General features: G+C 50.0%; 1 long non-coding RNA gene across 1 annotated transcript; it reads left to right on the forward strand.

Moving 5' to 3' along the window:
- Nucleotides 1–383: 383 nt before the first annotated feature.
- Nucleotides 384–7,131, forward strand: LOC132343389 (uncharacterized). The gene is made up of 2 exons (XR_009492225.1): nucleotides 384–629; nucleotides 3,663–7,131. It is a non-coding gene; the product is annotated as an uncharacterized lncRNA (long non-coding RNA).
- Nucleotides 7,132–14,832: the final 7,701 nt, after the last annotated feature.

The following is a 14,832-nucleotide window of genomic DNA, read 5'->3' on the forward strand; positions in this document are numbered from 1 at the left end:
GAAGCCCGACCCAAGAGAGCAGACTGTGTGATTCCATTGATATAAAGTGCAAAAAGCAGGGGAAATTAATCTATGGTGGTAAAAGTCAGAATAGCATTTGCTCTTGGTAGACTTTTGGGGCTGAAATGTACTTTAACTTGACTGGTGTGGAATCACAGTGTGGACATGTGGAAGAATTCATCTGACTGCTCACTTAAGATTTTACACTTTAATCTAAATACACCAATAAAGCTAATATAATAACAGTATAGAAAGCATTAATGCTCGTTCCCTGTATTTGAGCCGCTTCCAGGGCTGGCAGGCAGGACTGTCTCCACCAACGACTCCTTGCTACCCAGCATAGGGGAGCTGCCTGGCAACGACTCTCCGTTCGTCTTCACAACTTCTGCAACCGTGGAGACTGCAGTTGGGTTAAAGTGGGCCTTGTCTGAGCCCGGCGCTCTTCTCAGGAAGCTCTGTGGCCACTGCTCCCCTAGGAAGGGTGGCAGAGACCTGGGTCCGAGGATGGAGCCTGGGCTTCCGGTGGCCTGGTACCCCTGCCTGCGCAGTCAGGCTGTGGGGGCCCAGAGGAGAGGAGGACTCATGCTTCCAGGAGGAGGTGCTGTTCAGGCTGAGCGTTTAGACCAGTGGTGAGGCTTATTTTCCATTTTTATTTTATGGTTAATGTTTATTTTTATTTATTTACTTAGTTGGTGGCACAGGTCTTACTTGCTGCATGTGGGATCTAGGTCCCTGACCGAGGACGCTGACCAGGGAGTGAACCCGGGGCCCCTGCAGTGGGGACTTCTGGGAAATCCGGGGTCCTGAGAACCTTCCAGAAGGCCTGAGTAGGATGTTATCAAATGGGATTTGCTTGGAGCTAGTGTCAGCCACGCCAAGATGCACAGAAGAGGTTGGAGAAAGATGAGCACCAAGGCAGGATGCCGTCTCCCTCCACTATCTGCTCCCCCCCACCGCCCCACACCAACACAGAGCTTTGTGTGCCCGGAATCCAGGCGACACACTGGAGCTGCTCCACCCAGGCAGCTCCTGCTGCGATCACTGGCAAGGACATGGGACACCTCCTCCAACTGGCCCCAGAGAGGACAGGGACTCTGTTGGCAGCCCCAGCAAGGACTTATGGTTCAGAGGGAAAATTTAAAAAAATCAAGATGCCCTTGAAGTCCATCTGGGGTGTGACCACTGGGACTGTGGGATAGGAAAGACTTTTGTTTTGATTTAGAAAGCTGTCACTACATCCGGGGGCATCTTAAAACCCATGACATGTTAGACACAGTGTTGTTGCTGCTGTGTCATTCAGTCGTGTGCCCACTCTGTGTGACCCCATGGACTGTAGCCTGCCAGGCTCCTCTGTCCATGGAATTCTCCAGGCAAAAATACTGGAGTGGCTTGCCATTTCCTTCTCCAGGAATTCTTCCCTACCCAAGGATCACACCCTGGTCTTCTGCATTGCAGGCAGATTCTTTACCATCTGAGCCACCAGGGAAGCCCATTGTGTACATGTATATGATATAAATTGGTGTGTTTATCCTGATACTTGTTTTCATTTAAAATTATATCGTGATAAGGATGGGGAGGGAAGGAAGGAGAAAGGAAAGACATGAGAGTGTCATCACCGGGGCTTTCCTGGTGGTCCAGTGGCTGAGACTCCAAACTCCCAACAGGGTGCCTGGGTTTGATCCCTGGTCAGGGAACGAGCACAAAGCTGCATTCATGAATAATCCTGCATCAAGCAACAGAGTCCACACTCGTACAATAAAAGGAATAGAAGGAGGAAGAGTAAAATGCACATCAGTAGTAGAGTTTTTCCTCCATCATTTCTAACATAATTGAAAATGGATTTGTATACCCCTAACCTTTTAATTTTTTAAAATTTTATTTATTTACTTTAAAGTCTTATGATTTCCTCCAAAGAGAAAGCCTGCGTGCAGCAGTGAAGACCCAGCACAACCATAAGTAAATACATCAGTAGTAGGAAATTTTAATTCATCTCACACAGATATGTACAAAAAATGAAGACTAAAGAAGACAATAATATAATTATTAAGATAGATTTAATCTATATAAAACTGTACTTTAAAACCAGGCTGCTGCTTTGCAGATGGACATCTGAACATTCACAAAGACTGACCACATATTAGACCACATTTTTGAAAAAACTAATACATTCCAAAAAGTAAATATAGAACAGACAACATTCTCCAATCACAATGTAAATAGAAGTAGAAATTATAACCAAACTACAAAACAAAAAGGTGTTACTACCTATAAATTTTAAAACCCTCAAATTGTTCTTACAAAAGAAAATCAGGTCAAAATTTCGGAATATCTAGAAAACAATTACAACTGAAACACTGTGTATGAGAACCCAAGAACCTACAGCTAAATTAGTACTCAGAAGGAAATTCATAGCTTTAAATACTTCTTTTTTTATTTTTAACTTATTTTTAATGGAAAAATAACTGCTTTACAATATTGTGTTGGTTTCTGCCATACAGCAACATGAATCAGCCATAGGTATGCTGCTGCTGCTAAGTCGCTTCAGTCTCGTCTGACTCTGTGCGACCCCATAGACGGCAGCCCACCAGGCTGCCCCGTCCCTGGGATTCTCCAGGCAAGAACACTGGAGTGGGTTGCCATTTCCTTCTCCAATGCATGAAAGTGAAAAGTGAAAGTGAAGTCGCTCAGTCGTGTCTGACTCTAGCGACCCCATGGACTGCAGCCCACCAGGCTCCTCCGTCCATGGGATTTTCCAGGCAAAAGTACTGGAGTGGGGTGCCATTGCCTTCTCCAAGCCATAGGTATACATGGGTTTAAATATTTCTATTAATAAGGATGAGTAGAAATTAATGAACTAAGTATCTAACTCAAACTAGAGGTTAAAATACATCACTACCCACAAAATCCTAACAGAAATAGAACGACAGAAATAAAGATAAAAGTGTAAAATGATTTTGAAGGAAAAAAAAAAGTAGAACTACTTCAAGTAAAATAAATCCAGTAGAAATAATTTTTTTTTAATTGAAAATAGTAGGAATTCCCTGGCAGTCCAGGGGTTAGAAATGGACCCTCACTGCAGAGGGCCCGAGGTTAAAGTCCTGATCAGGGAACTAAGATCCCACATGAGTGAAAACAGCTTAAATCAGTAGTTGGTCTAGTCAAGAAAAGATAGGAATAAAATACAAAAACACTACAGAAAGTGGTTAAGTGGAGATAAACTGTTCACTGCACACCTTTTGGTGCCTTTGTGTGCGTGCTAAGTCCATTTCAGTCGTGTCAGACTCTTTGGGACCCCATGGACTGTAGCCCACCAGGCTCCTCTGTCCATGGGATTCTCCAGGCAAGAATACTGGCGTGGGTTGCCATGCCCTCCTCCAGGGGATCTTCCCAACCCAGGGATGGAACCTGCGTCTCTTATGTCTTATGTCTCCTGCATCTGCAGGTGGTTCTTTATACTAGGGCCTCCTTGGCGACTTCGGAGCTACCCTTTTGCCTGGAGAGAGGCCACAGTGAGACAACTCAGTAACCATCAGTTTTTGTGTTGTGTTTTGGCAAAGGCGCTGCTCCCACTGGGGTGAGTGGCCTCTGCAGCAGAACAAGACAAGCTTTGCCTTGCCCTTTCCTTAGTTTTGATTCTCAAACGCTGCCTGCTGTTTTCACAGGATGAATACTGAGTACAGAGAATCCTCCCTTGGATGCTTTCTAAGGAACATCTTCCTTACCCTGGGGCCGCCTGACAGATTGAGGCCAGTCACTGGTCCCCCTCCGTAACCAGTCATTGGTCCAGATGGGGGTTCAGAGGGGTCAGAGGACGCGGCCGGTTTCCCAGCCCTCACAAGGCACCACTTCCCTGGAAGAGGCTTCCCTGTCTGCATCTCCTCCCGGTCAGTTGCCAGTGGGCCAACTTCAGCCCTAAGACTCTTGAGAGTCCCTTGGCTACAAGGAGACCCAACCAGTCCATCCTAAAGGCGATCAATCCTGGGTGTTCATTGGAAGGACTGGTGTTGAAGCTGAAACTCCAATACTTTGGCCACCTGATGCAAAGAGCTGACTCATTTGAGAAGACCCTGATGCTGGGAAAGACTGAGGGCAGGAGGAGGAGACCACAGAGGATAAGATGGTTGGATGGCATCACCGACTCAATGGACATAGGTTTGGGTAGACTCTGGCAGTTGGTGAAGGATAGGGAGGCCTGGTGTGCTGCGGTTCATGGGGTTGCAAAGAGTCGGACACAACTGAGCGACTGAACTGAACAGAAAAACTTTAGCCCTTTACTTCGCCTTCATGGACCCGCAACGAGCCTGGGCCCCTGGCTGGGGAAGGGACCCCTGCCCTCTGTAAATCAAAGTGTGACAGTCGCTCAGTCAAGTCCGACTCTTTATAACTGTTCAGTCCATGGAATTCTCCAGGCCAGAATACTGGAGGAGTAGCCTTTCCCTTTTCCAGGGGATCTTCCCAACTCAGGGATCGGACCCAGGTCTCCCGCATTGCAGGCGGATTCTTTACCGGCTGAGCCAGAAGAAACCTCCCCAAATAAGGATGCTTCAGAAGAAGAGGAAAGCGCAGAGTCCTGGGGAGCCCCAGGGAGTCTAGCCATGGGGCTTCAGGGAAGGCTTCCTAGAGGACGCGGCGAGCACGACGCTGAGACTCAGAAGTCCGGGACCTCACAAAGGGGCAGGGTGAGTGTTAGTGGGGAGGACAGAGGCCTTGTAATTCCAAAGGCTCCCATAGACCCCTACACTCCCACTCTCAGGGCCTTGGAACTCGGGCCCAGCAGAGCAGGATTGCACAAGGGACACCCTGACAGACCACACGGGAAACGACCGCTGTCCGCGGACACCGGACCGCCTCGGTCAACACACGAGTCAGAGTAAGTTCACAGAAATGGGTCATTTGGCCAAGTGGACGGCCGGAGAATGGCTGACGGTCAACCCGCGACCGCCCGCACTAGTGACTTCCCCGAAGGCCCGGGCCGCCCCTTTGCCGCCCCCTGCCGGCCGATCTGTCCGCGCCTCTCCAGGCGGCCGAGCTCGCGAACCGCCCGGGTCCAGGGGCACGGCCAGCGCGGGGATTGGCCTCCCCGGGTCACGTGCCACCGCCCCGAGCCAACCAGCGGAGGAGGCGGGGTCTCGCGCTGCGCGTCTCCGGCCGGGCGGGGCTGTGGGGGGGGGGCGACGCAGCTGTTAGCTCCGCCTCCTCGCTGCGCCCCTAGGCTTCAGACCCCCGCACCTTGGAGCTGCAGCTCCCGCCTTTTCTTCCTCACTTAGCGGCGGAGCAAGCTTTCCAGACTCGTCAGTGGCTTTTTTGGGGGATAAAGACACAAATCCTCGCTGGGCCCCGAAGCCCTGGGGACCCGAGCCCTGCGGCCTCCCGGCCTCCCCCCTCCTCTTCCCCGCCCGCCCCTCCGCCCCAGCCATCCTGGCCTTCTGCCGCACCCTACCTTGCCCCGGGCTTTGGCCCAGCCTGCGCCCCGGGCCTAGCCAGTCCTGCTCCCCGGGCCTAGCCACTCCTACCCCCCCGCTCCCCCTCCGCCTTCTCCAGCCCCAGTCTCTCCTCTGCTGCAGCTGCCCTCCCCAGCTCCGCGCACCCGGGCCAATTCCCAGATCAAGGCCCGGGGGAAATTTGGCTCTCGCCGCCGCCTCCGGGGTCCACAGCCCCACCCCCCGTCATGTGATCAAGAACAGGCCTTGCTTCCCCGGACTCCAGTGGCTCAGCTCTGACCCCACCACTGCCCTGAGGAACCCCAGATGCGGAGCCTTGAGTTCAAACCCAGCCCTCTAACGGACACATCTGTGGCCGCCCTGGGAGATCAGCCCATTCGTGTGCTTGCAAAACAGCCCAGCCTGCTTTGGGAGAACGCTGCTGATTTGCCAGCATGAGCTGGGGCTGCTTGGTGGACGTTGAACCTCCCCTGCCCTCCCTGCAAGGTCAGACACGTGAAAAAGTTCATTAAGGACTTATTAACATTCTCTGTTAGGCTCAAACTTCAGCACCATCTGATAGTGAAAAGAACCAGTCTTAAGCATGAGTCGGGTCGCCCTGACCACATACCCATCCTCAGCAGCAGGCCCGGGGGCCCGTGGGGCTCAGCACCATCTCAAGTTTGAACTCTGGCTCAGCTCTGCATCATGTGTGACCTTGGGGAAGTGATTTCAACTCTTTGATCCTCTGTTTTGTTTCTGCTTTTAAGTTTTATTTTCAATGAAGTTAGTAACAGGTACACATTTTTTAAGGACAAACAGAACTACAAGGCTTATGATGAAAAAATGGCAGTTTCCTGACCCCATCCCACCTCAAGTCCTCCCCTTAGAGGCAGACATATGAGCTGGCTGTTTCTTCTGACTCTCACCTCTTTATGTGTGATAGGCTTGTACTGACAATTATATTTTCACTTTTAGATAGAGTCCAATGGCAACCCATTCCAGTATTCTTGCCTAGAGAATCCCCTGGACAGAGGAGCCTGGTGGGCTGCTGTCCTTGGGGTTGCAAAGAGTCGGACACGACTGAAGCAACCTAGCACACATGCAGCATTGGAGAAGGAAATGGCAACCCACTCCAGTGTTCTTGCCTGGAGAATCCCGTGGACAGAGGAGCCTGGTGGGCTGCCGTCTATGGGGTTGCACAGAATCAGACACGACTGAAGCGACTTAGCAGCAGCAGCAGATAGAATCCAATGACTGCCCGCTGCTGAAAGATGAGGACCTGTTTCTGTTAGACCTGACACCCCCACACTTGCTCCCCTGCTCTGTCCTCCCAGGGCGATCACAGCCCTTTAGGTCTCTCTCACTTGTGACAGGTGCTGTCTCCTCAGGCCTGGTGTGAGGCTAATATGACCTCCTGGATCCTAGCAACACTCAAACAGTGCGTGGCCCGCGGCGGGTGCTCAATAACTATAGGCCTTCATTGATAAATACCATTGAATGGTTCAGGTATATTTTAAAATTACGAGCAGTTTCAAACATCCACAAAAGCAGAGAGAACTCAACAGTCTGATGAATCAGCTACAGCTACGTCAACCCACAAGCCTAAGGGCAACCATTTAATGAGTTTTTCCTCCATCATTTCTAACATAATTGAAAATGGATTTGTATACCCCTAACCTTTTAATTTTTTAAAATTTTATTTATTTACTTATGGTTGTGCTGGGTCTTCACTGCTGCACGCAGGCTTTCTCTTTGGAGGAAATCATAAGACTCAGTTAGATAAAAAGTCTTCAGTGAGTGGTGAGCTATACCATGTCCATAGATTGGAAAACAACATTATAAAGAGGTCCGTGCTCCCCTGGTGATATATGAGTTCAATACCATCCCAGTTAAAACCGCAATGGGCTGTATCACAGAACCCTGCACTGGGCTTACTCCTGGGAGAAGGGAGGGTTGTGGGCAGGACAGGTCACGGCTTCTGGGGTTCAGCAGGGTTTGAGTGGGGAGGGGCTCTGGGATCGTTTTCAGGTGAACCTGGTCCATTGCCATTGGGCTTGTAAATTGATGCATCTGGGGTAAAATTTCATATATCAAGATCTGTGAAAATGCTCTAATGCTCTGGCCCTGTAATTGCTCTCCTGAGAATAATCCAAAAGAAAAAAATGTAATTTATTCCTTACCAATGTTATTTCTATTAATAATACTGAAAACTGGGAGGAAAAAGCCCCTCAATATCCAGCCATGCTGTTGGATTTCTGGCTCTGCCACTTACTAGCTACTTGACATCAGGCAAACCTCTCTTCTCTAGCTTTCCGTTTTCTCCTGCATGCAATGGAGGGAATGGTGCCCAGCCCTTGGGATGACTGGAAGACACCTGGCACCAAGCCAGCAGCCCCCTGAAGCCTTTTTAGAGTAAGCAAGTTCTGTGCTCCTGGGGAATGGCTCTCCGGAGGTTGATGCCACCAGTTGGGCTGGGCAACCAGCCCAGGTGCCCTGGAGACAACGTCCCCATGGCCCCAAAGCCCCTCCACCCCCATTTTGCTCTGCTCAGCGCTTCCCTCCCCTCTTCAACCCCACACCTGGCTTACTGCACCCTAGCTCTGTTCTACCATCCACTTCCGATTCCCAAGCACTCACCTACGTGCCCCAGCCAGATCCAACTGCCACAGCTTGCCCGAGCAGACGGCAGCACCTGGCCACAGCTCAGCACCTGCTCACACACCTGCTGGCCCTGGGCTAGCCCTGCCGTCGGCACAGCTGCCTGCCCACCCACTGTCACTCACGTCTGTTTGGAACTACCATTTCCGGCATTTCCTGTGCTCTGGCCGACTTGGTGAGAGAGAGGCGACCCCTGGCCTCTGGGCTCATGAATTCCTGGGTAAGTCAGTGACCAGCCTCCGGGCTGGTGTCTGTCTTCCACGAGGATGGCCTCCATGATCAGCTGAGCCCACCTGCCGCAGAGGCCCCCTGTCTCAGATCCCGGCCCGGCCCTGCTGAGGAGTGCTCCTCAGAGTCTCCACGTCCTGTGTGCTGAGCCCATGGATGCTATTGCAAAGTGACAGAAGACCATGTAGGAACTAGCAGGATGGGTCACACTGGGACTCTTTTTTTTGGATATTTTTCCTAGATAGCACAGAATAAGTCCATTTCAACTCAGAGGGGACTTACCCTAGGTCACATGGCATTACCAGCAGAGCTAAATAGAATCCTGGTATCTGACTGTGGGCCAGGGCTCACCCCCTCTTCCCCCTGGCTCCAAGCTAAGGTGCTTTACATCAGGAACTTCACTTCATTCTTACAACTGCCCTGAAAGCCAGGACTGTTTTCCCACTGGGGCTCAGAGAGGTTCTGTCACTTGCCCAGGGTCACACAGCTACGTGGTAAGGAGTGATGAGGCAAAGGCTGCTCTGTTCTTTCTATTTGGTTTCTAGCTTAGGTTGCATTTAGGGCTCAGCCACAGAAGCACAGCATTTTTGAGCTGGAGGGGGCAGACTCTGGAGAAGTCCAGCTTGTCTGTGGTCAAAGCCCAGCAGGACGCAGAGGCGAGCTGGACTCTGTTGGGAGGCACAGACACGGTTCTCCCTGCTACACGGGGACAACAGTGGACACCCAAAACGTTCAACCCTCAAAGCAGCAGCCCACGAGAGACGTCTGCTGAGAGCATCCCACAGAAGACGCAGTCAAGTCCAGGCAGAGAATCTGGATACGGAAGAGTGGACAAGGCAGACCTACACCTTCAACTGCACGCTCAGCACCTCCTCCCCAGCCTCCCCGTCTTGCGGAAAGGCACCCCAAACGCCCAGCTGCTAGTACCAAAAATCTGGTATGCCTCACTTTCCTTCATCTTCCACATCCAATCTGTCAGCAAGTCCTGTGAGTCCTATGTCTGAAATACACTGATTTGACTCATGGTGCTCACTCAGTCCTGTCCGATTCTTGGCAACCCCATGGATGGTAGCCCACTAGGCTCCGCTGTCCATGGGATTTCCAGGCAAGATTACTGGAGTGGGTTGTCATTTCCTCCTCAGGGGGTCTTCCTGACTCAGGGATCGAACCTGCGTCTCCTGCATCTCCTACGCTGGCAAGCGGATTCCTTAGTACTGAGCCATCTAGGAAGCCCCAATTTGATTGCTCTTCACCATTTCCACTCCCGCAGCGGGGCAGCTCATCTCCCCTCTATGGACTACTGCAGTAGCCTATCATATTATATCAATATGCGTGCCCCTCCATTCCCTGCTTGTGAAACCGGTTACCTTAGATTGGGACTTGAACCAAGGTGCTGGAACTGGAACCCAGCCAAAACCCACAGTCTACCAACTGAGATCCCAGTCCTGCTTTCAGGAGCTAATGAATCTCAGGTTCTTGATGTTTCATCCTAGAAAGAATTCAGAAAGAGACAAAGGTGATAGGTAAGACGTGGATGTATTCAGAGAGAACACACTCCATAGACAGAGTGTGGGCCATCGCAGAGGGCTAGGGCTAGTGAAATGTGTTCGTTTTTATGGGCGGGTAATTTCGTAGGGTAATGAGTGGGAAGATTTTTCTAACTGTTTTGAGGAAGGGCTGGAAATTGCCAGGAATTGGGCACCACCCACTTTTTGGTCCTTTGATGGTGCCTTGGAACCGTCATGGCACCTCTGGGTGTGTCATTTAGCTTGCTGACTGTGGATTAAGGCCTGGTCGAAGTCGACTTGTCTACATCCCGGACCATTTGATTGTAAGTGGCTTCTGTTGTGTTCTTGGGCTATGTTATTCTTTCAAAAATTATGCCCTGCCCCCTTCCCCTGTTTCACTTCCATTTGAACTCCTCAACAATCTAGTCTCTACAGAGCAGTGGGAGTAATTTTTTAGAAATGATTATGTGAGATAATCATTTATATACAGAGTACATCATTGGAAATGCCAGGCTAGATGAAGCACAAGCTGGAATCAAGATTGCCAGGAGAAATATCAATAACCTCAGATACGCAGATGACACCACCCTTATGGCAGAAAGCTGGATTTAGAAAAGGCAGAGGAACTAGAGATCAAACTGCCAACATCCGTCAATCATAGAAAAAGCAAGAGAATTCCAGAAAAACATCTACTTCTGCTTTCTGACTATGCCAAGCCTTTGACTGTGTGGATCACAACAGACTGTGGAAAATTCTTCAAGAGATGGGAATACCAGACAATCTTACCTGACTTCTGAGAATCCTGTATACAGGTCAAGAAGCAACATTTAGAACTGGACATGGAACAACAGACTGGTTCCAAATTGGGAAAGGAGTGCTTCAAGGCTGTATACCGTCACCCTGCTTATTTAACTTATATGCAGAGTACATCATTGGAGAAGGCAACGGCACCGCACTCCAGTACTCTTGCCTGGAAAATCCCATGGACAGAGGAGCCTGGAGGGCTGTAGTCCATGGGGTTGCTAGGAGTCAGACACGACCCAGCGACTTCACTTTCCCTTTTCCCTTTCGTGCATTGGAGAAGGAAATGGCAACCCACTCCAGTGTTCTTGCCTGGAGAATCCCAGGGACAGGGGAGCCTGGTGGGCTGCCGTCTATGGGGTCGCACAGAGTCGGACACAACTGAAGCGACTTAGCAGCAGCAGCAGAGTACATCATGAGAAACGCTGAGCTGGATGAAGCATAAGCTGGACTCAAGATTGTCGGGAGAAATATCAATAACCTCAGATATGCAGATGACACCACCCTTATGGCAGAAAGTGAAGAGGAACTAAAGAGTCTCTTGATGAAGGTGAAAGAGGAGAGTGAAAAAGCTGGCTTAAAACTCAACATTCAAAAAATGAAGATCGTGGCATCTGGTCCCATCACTTCATGGCAAATAGATGGGGAAACAGTGGAAACAGTGTCAGACTTTATTTTGGTGGGCTCCAAAATCACTGCAGATGGTGATTGCAGCCATGAAATTAAAAGACACTTGCTCCTTGGAAGAAAAGCTATGACAGTGTATTAAAAAGCAGAGACGTTACTTTGCCAACAAAGCTATGGTTTTTCCAGTAGTCATGTACGGATGTGAGAGTTGGGACCGTAAAGAAGGCTGAGTGCTGAAGAATTGATGCTTTTGAACTGTGGTGTTGGAGAAGACTCTTGAGAGTCCCTTGGACTGCAAGGAGATCAAACCAGTCAATCCTAAAGGAAATCAATCCTGAATATTCATTGAAGGACTGATGCTAAAGCTGAAGTTCCAATACTTTGGCCACCTGATGCGAAGAGCTGACTCATTAGAAAAGACCCTGATGCTGGGAAAGATTCAACACAGGAGGAGAAGGGGACGACAGAGGATGAGATGGCTGGATGGCATCATCGACTCGATGGACATGAGTTTGAGCAAGCTCTGGGAGATGGTGACAGACAGGGAAGCCTGGCATAATGCAGTCCATGGAGTCACAGAATCGGACATGACTGAGCAACCGATAACAAATGTGAGATAATATATGATTTAATACTCACTTCAAAATTGTCTGAGTAGCTGGAGGCTGAATGGATGTATCAATAAAAAATTATCCAAAGGACTTCCCTGGTGGTCCAGTGGGTTAAGACTCCGAGCTCTCACTGCTGAGGCCCAAGTTCAATCCCTGCTTGGGGAACTAGGATCCCACAAGCCATTGTTCAGTCGCTCAGTTGTGTCCGACTCTTTGTGACCCCAGGGACTGCAGCATGCCAGGCTTCCCTGCCCTTTACCATCTCCCAGAGCTTGCTCAAACTCATGTCCTTTGAGTCGGTGATGCCATCCAAGCCATGCAGAACAATAAAAAAAAAAAGGAATGTACATGAGAAGGACTAAAAGATTGGTGGTTTTCAAACAGGAAGGAAGGAGGCAGGGCATAACTTTTGAGAGAATGATATAGCCCAAGGATACAGCATAAACCAATTATAATCAAATGGGTGCAAGATGACAGACAAGTCAACTTCACTAGACCTTAATCCTCAATCAGCAAGCTAAATGATACACCCAGAGGCACCATGACAGTTCCAAGGCACGATCAAAAGATCAAAAAGTGGGTGGTAGCCCAGTTCCTGGAAATCTCCACCCTTCCCCCAAATAGTTGGAATAATCCTCCCACTCATTAGCCTGTGAACTCACCCAGCCCATAAAAGCTAACCACACCAGATACTGAGACCGCCAGAGCTGCCCTCTGTGTTGGCCCACACTCTTGACTGTGGAGTGTGTTCCTCTCTAGATGAATCCACTTCTTACCTATCACTTTGTTTCTCATTGAATTCTTTCTGCAATGAGACATCAAGAACCTGGGCTTCATTAGGTCCTGAGACCAGGTACTGTGGGTTTTGGCTGGGTTTGAGTCCAAGTCATGTGGGTTAGATCCCAAACTAGGTGTTGGCTAGGTTCAAGTCCCAGTCTAAGGTAGAGAGCTTTAGTTTCTAATAGGTGATACAACGTGCAGTTCAGAGGACTATCTCCATTTGTATGGGGATTTGCTGTTAATGTGTAGCTTTTGATGAGTGTGCTTTATGAATACAACACCATACACATTTCATTTAAAAAAACATACTATATTTAGGTATCTATTAATAAAGTTGAAGAATTTACTCTGGCTTAGAGGGTAAAGCATCTGCCTGCAATGCAGGAGACCTGAGTTCGATCCCTGGGTCGGGGAGATCCCCTGGAGAAGGAAATGGCAACCGACTCCAGTATTCTTGCCTGGAAAATCCCATGGACAGAGGAGCCTGGTTGGCTACAGTCCATGGGGCCCGCAAAGGGTCGGACACGACTGAGCGACTTCACTTTAACTTTACTTTCACTTTAATTAATAAAGTTTGGACTACAAGAAGATCATACCAGTCAATCCTAAAGGAAATCAACCCTAAATATTCATTGGAAGGACTGATGCTGAAGTTGAAGCTCCAATACTTTGGCCACCTGATGTGAAGGGCCGACTCACTGGAAAAGACACTGATGCTGGGCAAGACTGAAGGCAGGAGGAGGGGGTGGCTGCGGAGGAGATGATTGGATGGCATCACCCGCTCTATGGACATGAATTGAGCAAACGCTGAGAGATAGTGAAGGAGCCTGGGGTTCATGGGGTCACAAAGAGTTGGACATGATTTGGTGATTGAACAACTTCCCTGGAGTTTCAGTGGTTAGGACTCAGTGCTTTCACTGCCAAGAGCCTGGTTTGATCCATGGTTGGGGAACTAAAATCCCAAAAGCCCATGTGAATATTTATGATTTTTTGTTCAACTAAAAGAAAAGCACAGCTGATACAGGGCTTCCCATGACTCGCATGCAGCACTCCCCTCCACCACCAGAAGGTCAGGCAGGCCCGAGCCCACTCAGACTGGCTGCTTGGCCCTCTCGGCCTCCTCTCCCCCGGGCCTCCCAGCCTCTGTCCCAGTTAACTCCTGTGCCTGGATCACAGGCTTTAAGGTGGTTTCAAAGCTCAAAACTGTGCAGGTTCCCAATGGAAGGGCTGCCTGGTGAAGTAGCTCCAGGAAGTCGCCTCCCTCCCCGTTGGCCCCACTTGGCTCTCCTGCAAATCCGGGAGAGCATCCCTCACCTGCATCTCGAGGCTGTTGTTCCGTTCCAGAAATAGCTCCTGTTTGTTTTACAACTTTGGGGCTGATACAGATTCCAGCCTCATTTAAGGCGAAGGAGGAGTTTGTTTGTCCCTGAGGTCGACCTAAAACCTGCCCTGAGGACAGAGCCACACCCCTGACTCAGGTCCTGCTAGAATTCCTCCAAGGACTTGGGTGGCACGTGGGATCAGAGCCTCATAAAACCAACCAGCAACTCGGCTCAAGGGAGGGGCCTGGCCAGCTTCAACCACCCACCCAGTCATGTGCAGCATGTAACTGATCGGCCAAGTTTAAAGCAGTAAGTGACAAGCTGGTTAGTTAGTTCTACCCCCTCCCCGATGCTGAGGGCCTGTAGGGAATTAGGAAGATGTCCAGTTCCCATATTCAACACCTCTCCGTGCAAGGCCTGGGAAACTCGCCGTCTGCTAACAATGCAAGGAGGAAAGAGAAACAGCAGGCACCCAAGGCGGCACAGAACTGCACTCTGTGACCCTGGGGGAGGGGAGAGGAGTACTGGGGAGGCGAGGGCTGCCCCACGTGGACAGTTAGTGTCCCGGCCGCTTTGACAGTCCTGGCTTGTAAACAACAGATACTCGTTTCCCACAGTTCTGGAAGCCGGAAGTCTGAGATCAGGGTGCGGGCATAGTTGGGTTCTGAGAGCTGTCCTCCAAGCTGCAGATAGATGCCTGTTTCTTCTTGATCCTCACAGGGCAGAAGGTGAAGAAGGGGCAGAGGGGCTCCCTGGGGCCCATTAGGACACTAGTCCCACTTGGGAGGGCTCCACCCTCCTCACCTAATCACCGACCGAAGTCTTAACACCGGCATGTTGTTGCTCAGTCCCTCAGTCACGTCTGAGTCTTTGC

This window comes from Bos taurus, chromosome 21 (assembly GCF_002263795.3).
Source record: "Bos taurus isolate L1 Dominette 01449 registration number 42190680 breed Hereford chromosome 21, ARS-UCD2.0, whole genome shotgun sequence".
NCBI lineage: Eukaryota > Metazoa > Chordata > Mammalia > Artiodactyla > Bovidae > Bos > Bos taurus.